Consider the following 17,940-nt stretch of genomic DNA (forward strand, 5'->3'; position numbering starts at 1 on the left):
ATTTTCTACATTACTTGTAAGCATATAAATATAAGTGACAAGGTGAACTATATTTTGTTGATCACAAAACAATCACTGATGTGAGCATGACTATTTCGCATTCAAAACTAGCCTAGCAGTTTTTAAATTCATGAAAGTGGAGTTAAAATACTTAAGGTTTGCAAATTCAAATGATGCGATCTTCAAGACAGATCTTGCGAGCTTAAAATGCAATGCATCATCATTTAAAATGTCTTGATTCTTCATAGAAAAGGTAGCCTGTGAATACAGGTGCCTATCATCGCTCGTGGCTGTGGGAACGTCGGCCACAATCCCAGCGTTGTTTTATAATATTATAATGAATTTTCCAAAAGCTTCCTGACTGTTGCATTGTTAAAAGGCTTTGAAATAGGTTTTAGAGCAGTACAAATTCATGTACTGTTGTCCTTGAAGTCTTACCGTTGCATAAAAACAGTTGAACGTTTTATTCATTGATTAATAATATATAGATTTAGGCCAGCCTAAAAGCGTAGCTCCTGGGCCGGGTTGTTCAGAGCCCGATTAAGCTAACCCAGGAAGAGGTAGAATTTTGATTTGTGTTTTGTAACTTTGCGGTGAGGTTTTCTGTATATTGTTTGGCCTTCTGTTTTGAGTTTTAATAATCACCATATACACAAAACAAAGCAGCAAAAAACATTTGTATTGAAGAAAAAGTTACTATTCGGTTAACTTTTAATCCTGGGTTAGCGTTAACCGGCTTCCGAACAATCCTGCCCTGTTTTCAACAAGTGAGCCCGCAATCCAATCGAAAACCAGCACTTGGTCAGCAGTTAACTTAAGAAAAAGGTGACCTCATTGAGCTGTAAACTTAAGCCCGTGATATGGTCACGTGATACTGGTCAGTGGATACCTCGTTTTGACAGGTGTCAATTGATCATAACATGGATGTCTAATATTAAAGAAGTACGCGGTAAACTAAGGCTGCATTCTCTGTCAACCAATTTTTTGGAGTATGGATGCCATGTTGCGCGATTCTGTCGCCGTCACCATTGTGCATACGCACCCACGAGCAATACTGCTAGCCATGATAACCATGAGAAAATCAACTCATGCTCCGCTTGGCAACATTTCAGGCCGCCGGAGCTCCGCTAAAAAAACTGCAGAGGTGTTGGAAGGCGATGATTCCCTCTTTCTTCCTCCCCACAACGGGGCATTTAGACAGCTTATGTGTATGCTTATGTGTATGCTTATTTAGACAGCTTATGTGTCCCCACCCAAAAATGCTAATGCCCGGGGGTTAGCCTGGGGGGTTGGGGGGCGCGATGGGCAGTGCTGGAATTGACGGACGCATTAAACCTTTTCAGATCGGTGGCATTTGGTCTTTTGCAATCAGATCACAAGTTGTATCTTCCCAGTCTTAAGCTTGAGGTGACATTACGAACGACACAACTGAGCCATTTCCCTTTATAGTGTGGATACAATTAAAACAAATCAGCCATAAAATGTTGTTTTCATGTCCCATTATCCCTGTATTGGACAGCAGGTAGTCCTGAGCATGAAACGCAATTGAATTTTCTGTCGAAATGTACTCAGACTGTGACTGAAGCAAAGCCTAATAGATGGCTGATTGATTTTTGAATCTGGTTTTAAAATTTATATTCGTAGCAAATAGGAATTTAACTACATCATTTGTGTTTAGATGATCCGAGCAAAGAACAAAAAGAAGAGTTCTTTCAGGAAATAGAACAGATGAAGCTGTTGGGTGCACACCAGAATATTGTATCCCTGGTTGGTTGTTGCACTTTGCAGGAGCACAAGTTCCTGGTGATAGAGTATGTTCCGTTTGGTGATCTGTTGCAGTGGTTACGACGCAGGAGGCAATCGGTAAGACGTTTCCCAAAGGAATATTTGAATAATTTGATGTTGCCCCAAGTGTTTGGTAGTAATGTATTTTACAGTAACCCCGTTTTAAAGGACAGTGAGAGTGATTTCAGGAGATAGTTTGTGCTAATTATATGTGGCTTTTGCCAATCTATCAAAGCTCACAGTTTAACATGAAGCTATAGGATTTTCAATGGCTAGATGTCTCCCAAGTAGGCTGTGTTGGGTTCTAAATATAACAAAATTTCCAGTCAATAAAAAAAAGTACTTTTCAGCCCTCATCTTGAAACTTAATTGCCTCCATGTTTAGACCAACCTCGCTGCCAGATAATTTATGACCTAATTGTGTTCATTGTACTCTAGATCAATGGAAACCAAGGTACTGGGGGTAACGAGGAGAAGAAATGTTACGAAGACAAGGAAAAATTTAATGCTCAAAAAGAAGTGAGTGAATGTGACTAAGTAGGTGCCTAAGTAGGTGCCTTACATTATGTATGTATGCTTTCGGTTCAACCTTGTTGAGCTGTGTCGTTGCTGTACTTTGCGACGGCGATTAGCCGCGACAATTATTATTATTATTATTATTATTAAACCCTGTTCTGACAGCAGATATGTCAGTTTGAACTTCAAGAATGTGAGTGGTGTGATGAAGTGGTGACTAAAAGTTCTGAGGCCTTTAACTCCACCAGTATGTAACGTGAGGGATGGGGAATGTTGTATAGTGTATCTTGTGTATCTGCAATCAAATATCTAAGGCTTAAAAGGAAATATTCTGTCAATTGATATGTCACATGGCTGACTGCCAGGGTGTATTGATTGGTGAGGAGGGGGTTAGTAGGAGAATTGGTGGTGGGTTGGATGACGGAAGGGAGGAAGGAAGGGAGGAAGGAAGGAAGGGAGGGAGGGAGGAAGGAAGGGAGGAAGGAAGGGAGGAAGGAAGGAAGGAAGGGAGGGAGGGAGGGAGGGAGGGAGGGATGAAGGAAGGAAGGAAGGAAGGAAAGAGGGAAGGAAAGAAGGAATGGGGGAAGGACAAATGATTGAATGGATTAAATGAACGAACAAAGGAATGGGCGAGTGAATGAATGAAAATATCAATATGAATTACATTATGTAAAATATATAACTTATAATGCATATTTATCAGGGAGAAGGAGACTTTCTGGATGAAAATCAGGCCTTAACTATTTCTGGTGGTTTCCAAGTTAACAAAGAAATCGCCATAACCTCTGGACAGCTTTCTCAGGTACATGGAAGAAACAGCTTGAATACTACTTTAGAATATATTATCATCAATCTCGATATAATGCTGTAAGCAAAGATTCTCTTCAAATTTGTTTTGGAAAAATACTTTGGTCCTGACTTCAAAATTTCAAGAGGAAAGTTTGAAGGAGTATTTCATTCTGCGTGAAAAGAAAAGTTGACAGATGTAAGAAAAATATTAAAATGTGATCAACCCTTTTTGCTGAGAATCTTGCTGAAGTAAGTAATTGAAAAGCGAAAGTGTTCCCTTTTTTAATGTTTATTTCCATGGCAGTTTTAGCTCTTAAAACTACATTTTGCGAAGATTATAACACGGAATTGTTATTTGGTATCTACAAACGTAACATACATGTAAGGTAATGAAACTTCAATGTTTATTTCATTGGTGGTCATGTGCCAAATATGGTGAGATTAGTTATGTCAACATAACCAAACTGGCAGTAAAAATCAAAAGCATTAGATATCTTCTAATATAAAAGGTATGATGATGTATTAAAATGCTAAAGCTAGAGCAGTAGTGGAAGAAATGTAAAAAACAAACACTGAAACCAAAATTAAACCGAGAAAAAATGTCACAATGTGGGCATTGTAACCTGTCAAAACTATTGTATAGGAAGCCCAACTTCGACATATTACTACAAATGTTTTCTAATCAATATAAGAAAAACTCACAAAGTTTAGTGTTTTTCTTGCGCTGCATTAGGTTTGAAATAAGCGCAGCAAATAATTTACAAACGCTTAGTTTACTATCATTACTTGTTAGGTTATGTTCTTTTTTCTGCTTTCTTTATTCAGGAAAGAAGTAATGATTTATTGGATCAGGAAAACATTGAACTGATGCCGATACCATCGACGTCACAGGAAAACAGCAACGCTGTCGCCATATTGATATCAAGTGAAGATATAGGTGATGATGATGATGATGATGATGATGATGAGGGCGAGGAAGAGGAAGAAAACAACAACTATTTACTGGATCAGCAAAGCATGGAACTGCTGCCGATGCTATCGACATCACAGAGAGACAGCAACCCTTCCACCATATTGATATCAACTGAAATTACTTATGATGACGATGACAAAGAAGAAGATACTCTGGATCTTGAAAAAATGGAACTGCTGCCAATGTCAGCGACATCACAGGGAAACAGCAACGCTTCCACAATACTGATATCAATTGAGAATGTTGATGATGATGACAATGAAGAGGAAGAAAACAGTAGCAATTTTCTGGATCAGAAAAAAATACAAGTGCCACCGATGGGATTGACATCACAGGGGAACAGCAACGATTCCGCCATGTTGATATCAACTGAAAATACTGATTATGATGATGACGACGAAGAAACAGACAGCTTTACTACTCAAAAGCTGTTTTCCTTTGCTTGGCAAATAGCAAAGGGAATGGTAGGTATTAATATAAACTACCTAGAAATCAGATAAAGTATAACAATACTTTTTAGTAGACACTGAATATCTGACTAGCAAAAAAAGAAAAAAATATGTCTTGTGGATAAAGTACCATAATCAGCTATAATCCTTATTTCTAGAAATAAATTCTTGCTCTTTAATTCTTACATGATTTTTTAGAATCATCTCGCAGAGAAAGGCTTCATTCATCGTGACCTTGCAGCTCGTAATATTCTGGTTGGCAGTGATAACCGAGTCAAAGTGTCGGACTTTGGGTTGATGAGACAAATTTACGAAGATGTGTACAGTGGAAGGAATACAAAGAAGCTTCCTGTGAAATGGATGGCCCCAGAATCAATTAATGACAGCATTTACACCATCAAGAGTGATGTGTAAGTCAATCCTTCTGTGTGATGGCAAAGCCTTCTTCTTAACCCTCAGATGCACACATGGAGAAGTACAACTTGTTCTTTCAAGGATTTAGTTTGTATCATCGAGTTATGATAGCGGGAAGTGTGGAGAGCAGGAAAGAAGTGTAGAAATTGCTCATGGGACACCTTGTCATTATAAGACATGGACTAAAATAAATAAATAAATAAATATACATTTATATAGCGCCATTTTCCACTAATTGTCCATGGCGCTTTACAATACTTTAAAATTAAAATCCTAATTCTTTAAAAACCTAAAATCCTAAATCCTAAAAGTTAAAATCCTAAGAATTAAATACGCTATATAATACAATTAGGCTACAAATAAAAAGTAAAAACTACAAATCAAATGCACGCTTAAAAAGATAAGTCTTAAGATTAGCCTTAAAAAAGAGAACTCCTTAAAATCTTAGTTGTGTTGAGTACATGTAATTACAAAACAGCACTTATTGATGTTTTATATTTTCATATAGCTGGTCCTTTGGCATAATTCTTTGGGAAATGGCCACCATGGGTAAGTTAAACATAAATTGTTATTTTTTTATATATATATACTAAATTCTTTTTTCCTTTAGTTCCAAAATTTAAGTCGTTACTTTCTTATGAGACAATAATGTGTGCTTCGTGTTTTCTCGGTTTGTTAACTTGCCATTTTATGACTTATTTTTGGATGCATTCCAGGAGGTGTCCCTTATCCCACGTTAACCAATCGAGAGCTGTGTCGACTTTTGAAGACTGGTTATCGCATGGAAAGGCCTGACATGTGTTGTGATGAAGCGTAAGTGATTAAATTAGCTGGGTTTCAATTGTCTTTCTGGAATAGAACTGATACATGAGAACAAGCAACTATGTCAAGAGGCAACCATCCTAACAACTGTTAATGCTGCTGCTAACATTAGACAAGAGGCACATGTGAAGGCAGCGAGTAGCGGTGAAGAACACATTCAATCTGCGGACACTCCAATTCGCTGTTACAAGAACAACCAATGTAATGGACCAGAAGATTATCACTTTCAGTAGCTTAAATTAAATTACCTGGAAGTACATGCATCAGTAACATGAACTATACACATCCAAATTTTCACAGGATTTGTCTAAACCCTTGCAATACTGTGATTTAGAAAATAGCCCAAAGAAGACGCGAACACTGATTGGTTTGAAATTGTGTTGCTATTAAACAATTAGATTATTCGCTCGAGATTTCCAGGGCTCAAAATAATTTTCAGACCGTGACTGGTCATGTTGAGGCCAAAGTAATTTTAGCTCGGCGTTCTGATCCGTCAAGCTCTGATCCTTACCCCGACAACAGACGAGACCAAAACTCTTCATCGGCAGTGTAACCGGGTTTATTAAGAATAAACGTTTTAGGTGAAACGAGAAAGCATCTTGACTGGAGCGCACGACTACAAAGATATTTTATGCTAATCACATGGCGTACTATACCATGATGCACCACGAACGATTACAATGCTCTTCTATGAAAAATGTGTCACGCAATGAGTTATGCGTGACAAAACACTTGGTCACATCTTGTTTGAGATCGATCAAGATATTTAAAAAGAAATTGAGTAATGTTGGTCTAATTAAACCCACAAATATAATTTGTTTGTTCCAGTTGTTGCTAGGCTGTTTAAAAATTGGCTTAATACAAAGAAAAGCTTAAAACTTATCCAAAGATAGCCTTGGCAGGGCTCAGCAGCTCAATGAAGTGGCACGCTGTCAGTGGAATTCTTGCCATCTGCCAAAGAAAAAGTATTGAACGGATGCAATTATTATTAATGATGAAACTTCGAATTTTTTGATGGGTATATTTATTGAATTGCATGAGCTGTTTTGACCCCTTTGATGTTCTACAAAGTATTTATATCCATTAAAACCGAAATGAAACCAAAGATGCATCAGCAGATCCTAATTTTGGGCTTCAGAAATAACTGGGAAAACAAATATGGCTAAAGAAGAAGTTTCTGTTTCCTAGATTCTCAACAAATCATCCTGTTACTACGAATACGGCTACAGTTACACAACAAGTTCTGGGAAGTTTCTTAATGATGTGACTAAAATTAAGTTGTAAAGTGTTAGAAGCCATAAAAAAATCTAAACTCTGTTGTAGTTTAGAGAGAGTTTTCGTTCACGAAGAACTAATGACCATCATTTGGTAGATTTTACCACTGATAGTGGGTAGATTTTGGTCAATTGTGCTAAGCAACAAGTTGAGAGTGTCTCAAATTTTATTCGTGAACAAAATAACTTTCCAGATACAGATACTGATAAGGCCTTCACTGGTCTTTCTTGTTGGTACATAATTATTTTTGTCTGTTTTGTAAAAGTAACTTTTATCGGTTGGTTCTAAATCAGAAACTAGGTTCGTGCTCAATGTTACATTTAAGACTTGATGGAAACAAAGCAGATGCAAAATGCATGTTTTGATGTCCCGGAGTCCCATAGTGTCTAAGTTGGAAACAACTTGACAATTGAGTGAAAAGTTTCATTTTGGCGTCTTGTTTGTCGATTTTTGTGCAGTAAAAGTGAAAGAAACGACAAATATCTTGACATCTGTAGAGCATTACATTTGAAATAATTACGCCAACAAAGAGAGGTCCTCTGTGCAAAAGTGTGACAGTCAGGCAAATCTTAAGTATCATGAAAAGCTGAATCTGATCGGATTCCCTTTGCCGTACAGAAAACCTCTGCTGTTCGAAAGACTGAATAGTTTTGAATTCTGAATTGAAAACCTCTGCCTTTGTAACAAGTGAAAATGTTTTCAAACGGATAGCAGCAGTTGTTCAAACGGCTGAATATTTTTCTAAATGGATAACCCCAGCCATTCGAATGGCATTCCTATTGATCTTGAACACATGACAAACAGCAAGCGAACAATTTTTAGCCGTTCCAACAGATACCTGTTGGTGTATCTTTTCATGTGAGAAGACATCATAAAAAAGAGATTCAAAATCTAAGATTTACAGTTGATGATTTGATTGTTTATTCAAGAATGAACAATGTGACTGACCATCTCAACATGACGTGACCAGTCAACATGACCGGCGAGTGAAGTTTTTGGCCGGTCAAGTCACCATTTTGGCCGGACATTGCCTGTTGACTGGCCGTTATTTTCAGCCCCGGATTTCTATGCATGATAGTTGAATAATCTAATTGTTTCAGTATAAATCTATTAGTCGTTCAAAACTATACATAGTAATTCCTCTTCACAGACACTTCAAAAACGCTTAGAAACGGCTGTCATTGGAGCCTTCATGTCCTAATTGGGCCAGTGCCATGGTGTTTTCAGACCTTGAGCTATTTTTGGAATTACTGTTGGCACGAAAATGTGACATCATCAGCCACGCCTCATACCTGCCCCCAAGTTGAACCAATAAGATCTTCTTGCTATACTGTTTAGTTATTCAAAATGGCAAAGTGAACTTGTCGTCCTTGGAATTTTCCGATACAAGTTCCTCTTTTCTTGATTCTTCTTCGGAATCAACTGTTTTGGAAAGCGAAGCTGAGGATAGTGACGAAGAAACAGCTGGGGCTGAATACAAAAGTTCTGATAGTCAATGGAGAAAAACACCAAAGACAAAAAGTAATGGTTAGAGTAAGCTTGCATCCAAAACAAAATCGCTAAATAAGCAGGAAATGGAAGAATTATCATTATGGGTTATTTCTGACGAAGAGGTTAAGAATGTGGAAAGCGAATTACGGTTTATCCACGAGTCTTAAAGTTCGCGATGAAGGAAATTTAACTTTTCCAAGAGAAAAAGTCATTTGATCCTTCAGACAAAGAAGTGTTGTAGTTGAACTTCCTTCCAATGTGAAAACTTTCTTTTGCTCCAAACAGTTTGCATGGTTGCTGGCCACGTGATTGAAAACACTCTATACCATAGTTCTACTGTTAATTAATTAAAATACTTACTTTGGCCATGTGTAGTAGCCAATGAAACCCCTGAATGATTTTATTAGCCAATCACAAAGGACAAAGACAATGCAAAGAACCAATCAAAACTCAAATGAATACATGTAGCCAACACGAAGTGCAAAAAAGTGTGTGCGGGTACACGTGAGTCACGTTGGTTTTGATTTCATCTTTGATATTTGGATGAAAAAGTGGTGCAAGGTGTTGAAACCAATGAGTGGGAAGGCTGTGTTTTCATCAATAAAACACACTGGGGCTAGTAATGACACAGGTTTCATAAAGGGCGGGACACCAGGCAAATTGACTGGCTGTAAGGATGATTCTGCCCGTTGATATAAAACCACTCTATGCATATTAGTCTTGAAAACAAAGCCAGTTGTTGTAGAGGTCATAACAGACTGATAGTAATGTTACGTTATGAGTACATGTATCACAAAATAAAAATGAAAAGCAAAAGAAAAAAATGTTAAGTTAATAAAGATGGTGAATTTAAGCTCGGTAATGAAATGTGAAGGTGAATTAATCAACATCACACGAGCGGGGGACAAAGAAAAATTCTGAGTCCCCGACAGGAATCGAACCCATGACCTCCCGAACACCGGGTGGGCGCTCTATCCACTGAGCTATGAGAACTCATGGAGAGCAAGGTCATTTTACTGAGTTCATATATGACAGGTGTCCTTTATACTGCTAGGATCAACGCTATTGAAGTCATCGTGAGTAGTGATAAGTTACTAAAGATGGTGAATTTTAAGATCGGTAATGAAATGTGAAGGTGAATTAACCAACATGACACAAGCGTGGGACAAAGAAAAATTCTGAGTCCCCGACAGGAATCGAACCCATGACCTCCCGAATACCGGGTGGGCGCTCTATCCACTGAGCTACAATGACTTTGATAGCGTTGATCCTAGCAGTATGCTGGACACCTGTCATATATGAACTCAGTTAAATGACCTTGCTCTCCATGAGTTCTCATAGCTCAGTGGATAGAGCGTCCGCCTGCTGTTCGGAAGGTCATGGGTTCGATCCCTGTCGGGGACTCAGAATTTTTCTGTCCCACGCTTGTGTCATGTTGATTAATTTACCTTCACAAGAAAATTGTTCCTACGGTCTTATTGAGATACTACAACATAATAAAATAATTATAATTAACCATGCCACGGGATAGTACTGGAGGGTAGTGGACTCGGAACAAACAACTGAGAGCCATGATCTTGAGTACAGTCCCAATAGGTAAGTATTTTATTAATGCAGTCATATATGAAAAAGCTGGGATAATTCAAACATTACTGCTACTTTGTGGGCTTTTTTATACCAATTTCCAAAGAGTCCATTTGTCAAATTTGTTCAAAAAAGTAAATAAACTTTTCTGAAACTTGCTCAAGAATTCAAAAGACTTCTTCTCACAAACCAACAAACAACTGAGAGCCATGATCTTGAGTACAGTCCCAATAGGTAAGTATTTTATTAATGCAGTCATATATGAAAAAGCTGGGATAATTCAAACATTACTGCTACTTTGTGGGCTTTTTTATACCAATTTCCAAAGAGTCCATTTGTCAAATTTGTTCAAAAAAGTAAATAAACTTTTCTGAAACTTGCTCAAGAATTCAAAAGACTTCTTCTCACAAACCAACAATTTCCAAAGATAAGAAAATGCTTCAGCTGAATTGTCAACTGAAAATACAAGATGCTCTAACCAAGCTGTTAGTTCTAGTTAATTCTTACTTTTGATACTAAACAATAGTTGGATGAGGTTTTTGTGATATCCAGAATATATTAATAATCAAGGCATGTCTTTGCATCTTCACTGATGGCAAGCAACACAAAGTGTGGGACCTTGACATGATTACCCTTAGAAATCATGCGCTGCTGTCATACATGACATGATTACCCGTGTCTTTGACATGATTGTTGTATAATTTGCAGCTAGATGATGTCGCAGGTGCTGATTTCAAAAATTCACTGTATGCTTACGGCCAATCAGAAAAGAGATAGTGAGTTCAATGTATAATTAATTAGGTATTGTTTTCATGTACCTGTAATATCTACCATATTAGCCCAACATACTAAAATACTGGAATGGTTATGAGGCCTGGTAGAATAAAACAAAGGAGTTCTGCATTATAGTTGAAGAATTTAATACACAGAAATGGAGCTGGGTAGCCTCATAAATAGGTTGAAACTTGTAGAAGTTGTGGTACTGGTTTGTACATATACATTAAAGATCCTTGACAAGAATTATAAATTTTAAGCTCTTTATTTAAGCTGAATAATTGCAATGCAAAAGGAACTGCATATAGTTTTTGAACTGGTGAAATACTGAGTAAGTTCTACCAAAATAGAGGCTGTAGCCAGCAATGAGCCATGGAAATCTGGTCATAAATAACAGGCTGACATGATGGCTGGCCTTTAACCGACTGGCCCTTTTAGTCAAGGAATTTAACCCTTACGTTTTGATACCAGTGCATACAACTCCAGTTTAGGTCGCAGCATTTCATCAGCGTCGACTATTTTACCCTGCATCTTTAAATCTCTTTCACTCCTTTTTTATTGATCCTTGTATTGGCTAATTTTGAGGTTAAAGTTCTTTAAATATGCCGCCAACAATTTCATCACTTGTACATTCGCGGTTTAGTAACGTGGCAATAAGAACCCTTAAGTCAGTCTCTAAACTTTCTTTGTTTTTTATACAGTTCTGACACATTCCCAGAAACGTTGATTGATACTTGCACAAGTTGTTGACAGCTGAGAATTGTCGGACTTCTTTGTCCACCGAATGCTAGATAGGATTGAGTTCTTCTCTCGGAAAAGTTAAATTTCCTTCATTGAGATTTTTAAGACCTGTGGATAAGCCATAATTCACTTTCCACATTCTTAGCCTCTTTATCAGAAAAAAAAAAACACGCAATGATAATTCTTCCATTTGCTGCTTATTTAGCAATTTTGTTTTGGATGCAAGTTTACTCTTACCATTAATTTTTGCCTTTGGTGTTTTTCTCCGTTGATTATCAGAACTTTTGCATTCAGCCCCAGCTGTTTCTTACTCACCATCCTCAGCTTCGCTCTCCAAAACGCTTAATTCGAAAGAAAAATCAAGAAAAGAGGAACTTGTATCAGAAAATTCTGAGGACGATGAGTCCAGTACGTCCGCCATTTTAATAATTAAACAGTACAGCAAGAAGATTTTTATTGGTTCAACTTGAGGGCAGGTTGGAGGCGTGGCTGATGATGTCATATTTTTGTGCCAATAGAAATTCTAAAAATGACTCAAGGTGTGAAAACGCTGTAGCACCGGCCCAATTTGGAGATGAAGGCTCCATGTGATATGCTCCTGTAAAAGCTAATAAATACTAATAATGAGAATTGGTCTAGTTATAAAATTTTGTTATAAACAACTAATCATTGACATAGCTTATCATAAGATTTACTGATGATACATTGCTGGGCACGATCCAGGATGCAATTTGTCATGTTAATTTCTTTTTCACATTATTTTGGATCCCAATTAATTATTGAAAAATTTCGTTTGTTGTGCATCTTGCTCCTCCATGCACCTATACAATGTCGAGAAACTGATTTAGCATTGTAATATATTTCAAGTTAGCTTTGACAAATATTGTAGATTGATCGGTTTTGTTCCGCAATGCAGTTATTTAACTTTTTGTCATCTTTTAATCCATGATAGATATGAACTGATGTCTGAGTGCTGGAATGAAGATCCATCCTCTCGTCCCAGTTTCTCAGAGTTGATTGACCAACTGGAGGTGATCATGACGAGGAATGTACCATATTGGGACTTGAACAAGCATGATGAGTCACGCTCCTACTACAACCTGCCCGCTAAAGTTGATGAACACAGCGGATAAGAAAACGACAGAAAGTTCTAGAGGATAATGCACTATGGACGAGAACTTAAAACTTTAAGGCCATATTTAACTTTAAAAAGGAAAAGAAAAATTACCACATAATTATGCATGTAATCCAGACTTCAATCCTAGAGAGATCAACTGGTAGTTGAGACAAACTCAGGAATTGCGCAGATAACCATCTTTTGTCAAATATTACAAACAAAACAAATATAAGCCTTGTCTCTGTCCACTTCTCAACTCATATCCATTCAATGTTGTCTTAAAATGCTGGTAATACATGAGATGTAATAATTTTTAGATAAAAAGAGAGAAAAAAAAAACATCATTAAGAAGGAGGAGGCGGGAAAGATAGAAAGGTAGCTAGCCCTTGTTAGATCTTTTCTTGTCTCAGTAGTTCTATCAAGGACAGTTATTTAAACATAAGCAAGTAAAGTTATGAAATAATTTGAAACATGTACCTATGCCTCGATGTGCTAGTTGTGTACGATGCTAGAAACTGAGCTTGGAAGCAGTATTGAAAATGGAGGTGCATTAATCATGTTAACATTGCTAGCTGCTGGTTGCCTAACCAGTTGGCTATTGACATTAGTAAAGATAAAAAGCTGAATTTGAGACTGCTACATATCTTGTTGTAGCTAATTGTCTGCCAATGTGCTGGTTTAAACTTAAATATATTAAAATATAAGTTAATGTTACCTGTGCTGAGTCTGACTTTATTTGTTTGTGGTTGTGGTCGCCATTGAATATGCAGGGACGGGTGTGAGGTCTAGAACCAAATGGATGCAGGAACTGGAATAACCGAGGACCATCGGAGGACATGGCTATAAACAGTGCAGAGCAGCTGGCATGAAGAGCAGTGAACTCACAGGTTAACAAACAGGGGGTAGACATGAGAAAGGACGCAGGAAAGGCAAAACAGACATCAGTAAACTACTTGTGAGGGCAACTAGTTCTCACTGGCTGGCAAAACTTTTTGAACTGAACTTTTTATAAGAAAAATGTTCCTGGACATGGTCAAAACAGACAGGCAGAAATGTCTTTACAGCCAGTCAATTTGCCTGGTGTCCCGCCCTTAATGAAACCCCTGCCATTACTTTGGTTTTGGTTTTATGATATTTGATATAAAACCACTCTATGCATATCAGTCTTGAAAACAAAGCCAGTTGTTATAGAGGTCATAACAGACTGATAGTAATGTTATATTATTAGTACATGTGTCACACAAAAATGAAAAGCAAAAAACAAAAACAAAAAAAACCTCTTCTTACAGTCTTATTGAGATGTTGCAACATAATAGCATAATTATAATTAAACATGCCAAGAGATAGTATTGGAGGCTAGTGGACTTGGAACAAACAACTGAGAGCCATGTTCTCCAGTACAGTCCCAATAGGTAAGTATTTTATTGATGCAGTTGTATAAATGAAAAAGCTCGGATAATTCAAACATTACTGCTACTTTGTGAGCTTTATTATACCAATTTCCAAAGAGTCCATTTGTCAAATTTGTTCCAAAAAGTAGATAAATTTTTCTGAAACTTGCTCAAGAATTCAAAAGACTTCTTCTCAAAATTCAACAATTTCCAAAGATAAGAAAATGCTTCAACTAAATTGTCAACTGAACATACAACATGCTGCCACCAAGCTGTTAGTTCTAGTTAATTCTTACTTTTGATACCAAACAATAATTGGATGAGGTTTTTGTGATATCTAGAATATATTAATAATCAAGGTGGAGGTAGGGGTTATCAGCCTCAGCTTTCGGCTGATAATCCTTACTGAGACCTTGATTACTTTGGCTATCACAAAAACTGAATCTAGTAATTGTTTTTTCCTACATAAGGCCATCCCCTTTTTTTTTTTCGTTTATTGTCGAATGCATTTTCTGATTTTGGGTTGGTCGGTCACAAAAGGGAAAAAAAAACAAAAATTAAATTGGAAAAGGAGTCTGGAGCTAGGAGGCCTGGTACCTCAGCATAATATCCATGGAGCCTGGAAACAACAAGGTGTGGTTATAAAGTCAACATGGCGGCAATGGAGGAAGGAAAAATCAACATCGTTGTTAAAGGGACACAGTCAGCTTTGGGACCGCGCTGACCTGGACACTAGTTTTCTCACTTTGAAAAGAAGCTAAAAGAGTTCACCTCAACCTGAAATCAAAGTTACGCATCGAGTACATCTAGAAATCCACCTCAATTTTCGCTGTGTTTCGCTAGATTTTCAATCTTTTACTGAAAAACATGTTTTTGAGTGTGCTTTTGCTCATCCTATGATATTATTTTATCATGTTTGGTTAAAAACAGTATGGATCGCATATCTGTTATATGCAAATTAGCTATGAAATGGTATCTAATGCACATGTGCAGCAGCTGACTGTGTCCCTTTAAAATCAAACGAGAACAGGGAAAAAACTAAAAATCTGTAAGGCAAAAAATTGCTTATGTTTCAGATTAAAGTGACAATTGTTTGATATAATGTGCCACTGCCTTCTGCATAACTTTTTTATTTTTTTGAAAACATGAAAATCTGGGTCGGTTGGATGACGCTAAACAGAGAAAAAAGGGGGATGGCCTAAATGAACGAAAAAAGAAATGGAAGGCATGTTTTTGCCTCACTGACAGCAAGCAACACAAAGTGCAGGAACTTGACATGATTACCCTTAGGAATCTGATGCACTGCGGTCATACATGCCATGATGTCCTGTGATCTTGAGTGTCCTTGACATGGCTATTGTATAATCTGCAGCTAGATGACGTCACAGGCCCTGATTTAAAAAATTCACTGTACGTTTATGGCCAATCAGAAAAGAGATAGTGAGTTTGATGCATACTAAATGTAGGTATTGATTTCATGTACCTGTAATATCTACCATATTAGCCCAGTTTTAACATACTAAAATTCTGGAATGGTTATGAGGCCTGGTAGAATAAAACAAAAGAGTTCTTTATTGTAGGTGAAGAATTCAATATGCAGAAATTGAGCTGGGTAGCGTCTTAAATGGGTTGAAACTTGTAGAAGTCCTGGTACAGTGTATATATTGGTTTGTTCATGTACATTAAAGATCCTTGACAAGAGTTATAAATTTTAAGCTCTTTAGCTAAGCTGAAGAATTACGATGTAAGAGAAACTGCATATAGTTTTTCAGTGGTGAAATAAGACAGAGTAAATTCTTCCAAAATAGAGGCCGTAGTTAGCAATGAGCAATGGAAATCTGGTCATAAATAACAGGCTGACATGATGGCTGGCCTGTAACTGACTGGCCCTTTTAGTCAAGGAACTTAAACTACTTTTTGATACCAGTGCATACAACTCCAGTTTCGGTCGCCGCATTTCATCAGCGTCGACTACTTTACCCTGCAAAATCTCTTTTACTTTTTGGATTCAAGAATTCATTGATCCTTGTATTGGCTAATTTTGAGGTAAGTTCTTTAAAGATGCCGCCAACAGTTTCATCACTTGTACGTCCAACGTTTGGTAACGTGGCAATAAGAACCCTAAAGTCAGTCTCTAAACTTTCGTTGTTTTTTTACACAGTTCTGACACATCTGCAGAAACTTTGATTGATACTTGCGCAAGTTGTTGTCGGCTGAGAATTGTCGGGCTTCTCTGTCCACCGAACCCAAGAAAGCAATGAGTTCTTCTCTCGTGGATAAGCCGTAATTCGCCCTCCACATTCTTAAACTCTTCGTCAGAAATAACCCACAATGATAATTCTTCCATTTGCTGCTCATTTAGCGATTTTGTTTTGGACACAAGCTTACTCTCACCCATGTCTTACCATTAGTTTTTGCCTTTGGTGTTTTACTCCGTTGACTATCAGAACTTTTGCATTCACCCTCAGCTGTTTTTTCGTCAGTATCCTCAGCTTCGCTTTCCGAAACACTTGATTCCAAAGAAGAATCAAGAAAAATAGAGGAACTTGTATCGAAACATTCCGAGGACGACGAGTTCAGTTTGTCCGCCATTTTGAATAACTAAACAGTAAAGCAAGAAGATTTTATTGGTTCAACTTGGGGGCAGGTAGGAGGCGTGACGTGCTGATGATGTCATATTTTCGCGCCAACAGTAATTCTAAAAATAGCTCAAGGTGTGAAAAGGTCGTAGCATCGGCCCAATTAGGACATGAAGGCTCCATGAGATATACACTTCTCATAAGACACGTTATCGGGGAGTGTTTTGCCATCCGCTACGCTCACAAAGTCAGGTTATTTTCGAAGCATTGAAATACGTTATGGCGAGCTACCCAAATACCAATGAATTTCTTGCCAGAAGGAACGAGGACGGAGGCAGGGTCTGGTCATAACATTCTACCACTAAAATATAAATCCTTGAAGGGTTGAATGAAAAGAGATCAAAATATGGAGAATATTGTCACGAACTCGCGAGGCTAACGCTCGAGATATGTGAACTCTCCCAGCATTCTTTGCAAGGACAGTTCGTCCATGTTGTTGAACCGCGAAAGTTGAACGTGAGCGGAGAAAAGGTTAATTTTTTTTCCTTATTTTCAGTGTATTTAGCGCCTTTCTTTTCGCTGCTTTCATGATTTGTTTGTAGAGAGGATTGTCTGCTTATCTTAGTGTACTTCTTGTATATTTAGGTGAAGAATGTTGCCGTTTTACCGCAAAGAGCTGGAAAGTTTTGTTGGCGTGCGATTTGACTGAATATGTAAGTAAGCTTTTGTCACTGCTGCTGATGCTTATGCTTGTGCTTGTGCTTATGCTCTAGTGAAAACCAGGCTTTAGAGAAAACAAATATACTTGATTTTTAAGAAAGAGTTGGCTGTGGCATTTTGCATTTAATACCCTTTGTCCCAGCTAGATTCCCTTGCTTCGTCTTGTATGAAACATCAAGATGTGGCTGCGCGCCCCCTCCCCTCCCCCGACTATATCTTCAGTGTTTCAACGAGTGTTGTCCCCCCCCCCCCGTACCATATCTTCAGTATTGCCATGAATATGGGTAGCAGGCAAGATAAATAAATAGAAATTCTACTGATATCCATCTTGAAGGTGAATAGTTTTATCACGGATGAATTATTTGTATTTGTTTAATCATAACAAAAGATGTCTTTAAGTTACTTTAAGTGCTGTCCTTCTGTGTAAACTACTGTATGTTTTAGAAGGCAATCTTATTGAAATGCTTTTATTTGCTATGCCCATTGTATGAGTCAATTTGAAACCACCACATGCCCATCC

At 37.6% G+C, this 17,940-nt stretch overlaps 1 protein-coding gene, 1 long non-coding RNA gene and 1 pseudogene across 4 annotated transcripts in view; 2 read left to right on the top strand and 1 right to left on the bottom strand.

The window, feature by feature from the left end:
• LOC145494812 (uncharacterized) overlaps positions 1–13,403 on the top strand; it is a 47,407-nt pseudogene extending 34,004 nt beyond the window's left edge. Inside the window, exons 17-24 of the transcript XR_014050304.1 lie at positions 1,679–1,863; positions 2,224–2,304; positions 3,005–3,103; positions 3,916–4,527; positions 4,711–4,922; positions 5,435–5,475; positions 5,643–5,739; positions 12,566–13,403. The product of XR_014050304.1 is annotated as an uncharacterized LOC145494812 (transcript). The remainder of the gene's footprint in view (positions 1–1,678; positions 1,864–2,223; positions 2,305–3,004; positions 3,104–3,915; positions 4,528–4,710; positions 4,923–5,434; positions 5,476–5,642; positions 5,740–12,565) is intronic.
• LOC145480530 (nephrocystin-1-like) overlaps positions 1–17,940 on the top strand; it is a 196,033-nt gene that overhangs the window by 167,114 nt on the left and 10,979 nt on the right. The gene's annotated exons all lie outside the window — the stretch shown is intronic.
• Positions 15,068–17,611, bottom strand: LOC145480693 (uncharacterized). The gene is made up of 2 exons (XR_014048532.1): positions 16,527–17,611; positions 15,068–15,512 (listed from the first exon to the last, which is right to left on the bottom strand). It is a non-coding gene; the product is annotated as an uncharacterized LOC145480693 (long non-coding RNA).

Source organism: Orbicella franksi, chromosome 1 (genome assembly GCF_964199315.1).
Source record: "Orbicella franksi chromosome 1, jaOrbFran1.1, whole genome shotgun sequence".
Classification (NCBI taxonomy): Eukaryota; Metazoa; Cnidaria; class Anthozoa; order Scleractinia; family Merulinidae; genus Orbicella; species Orbicella franksi.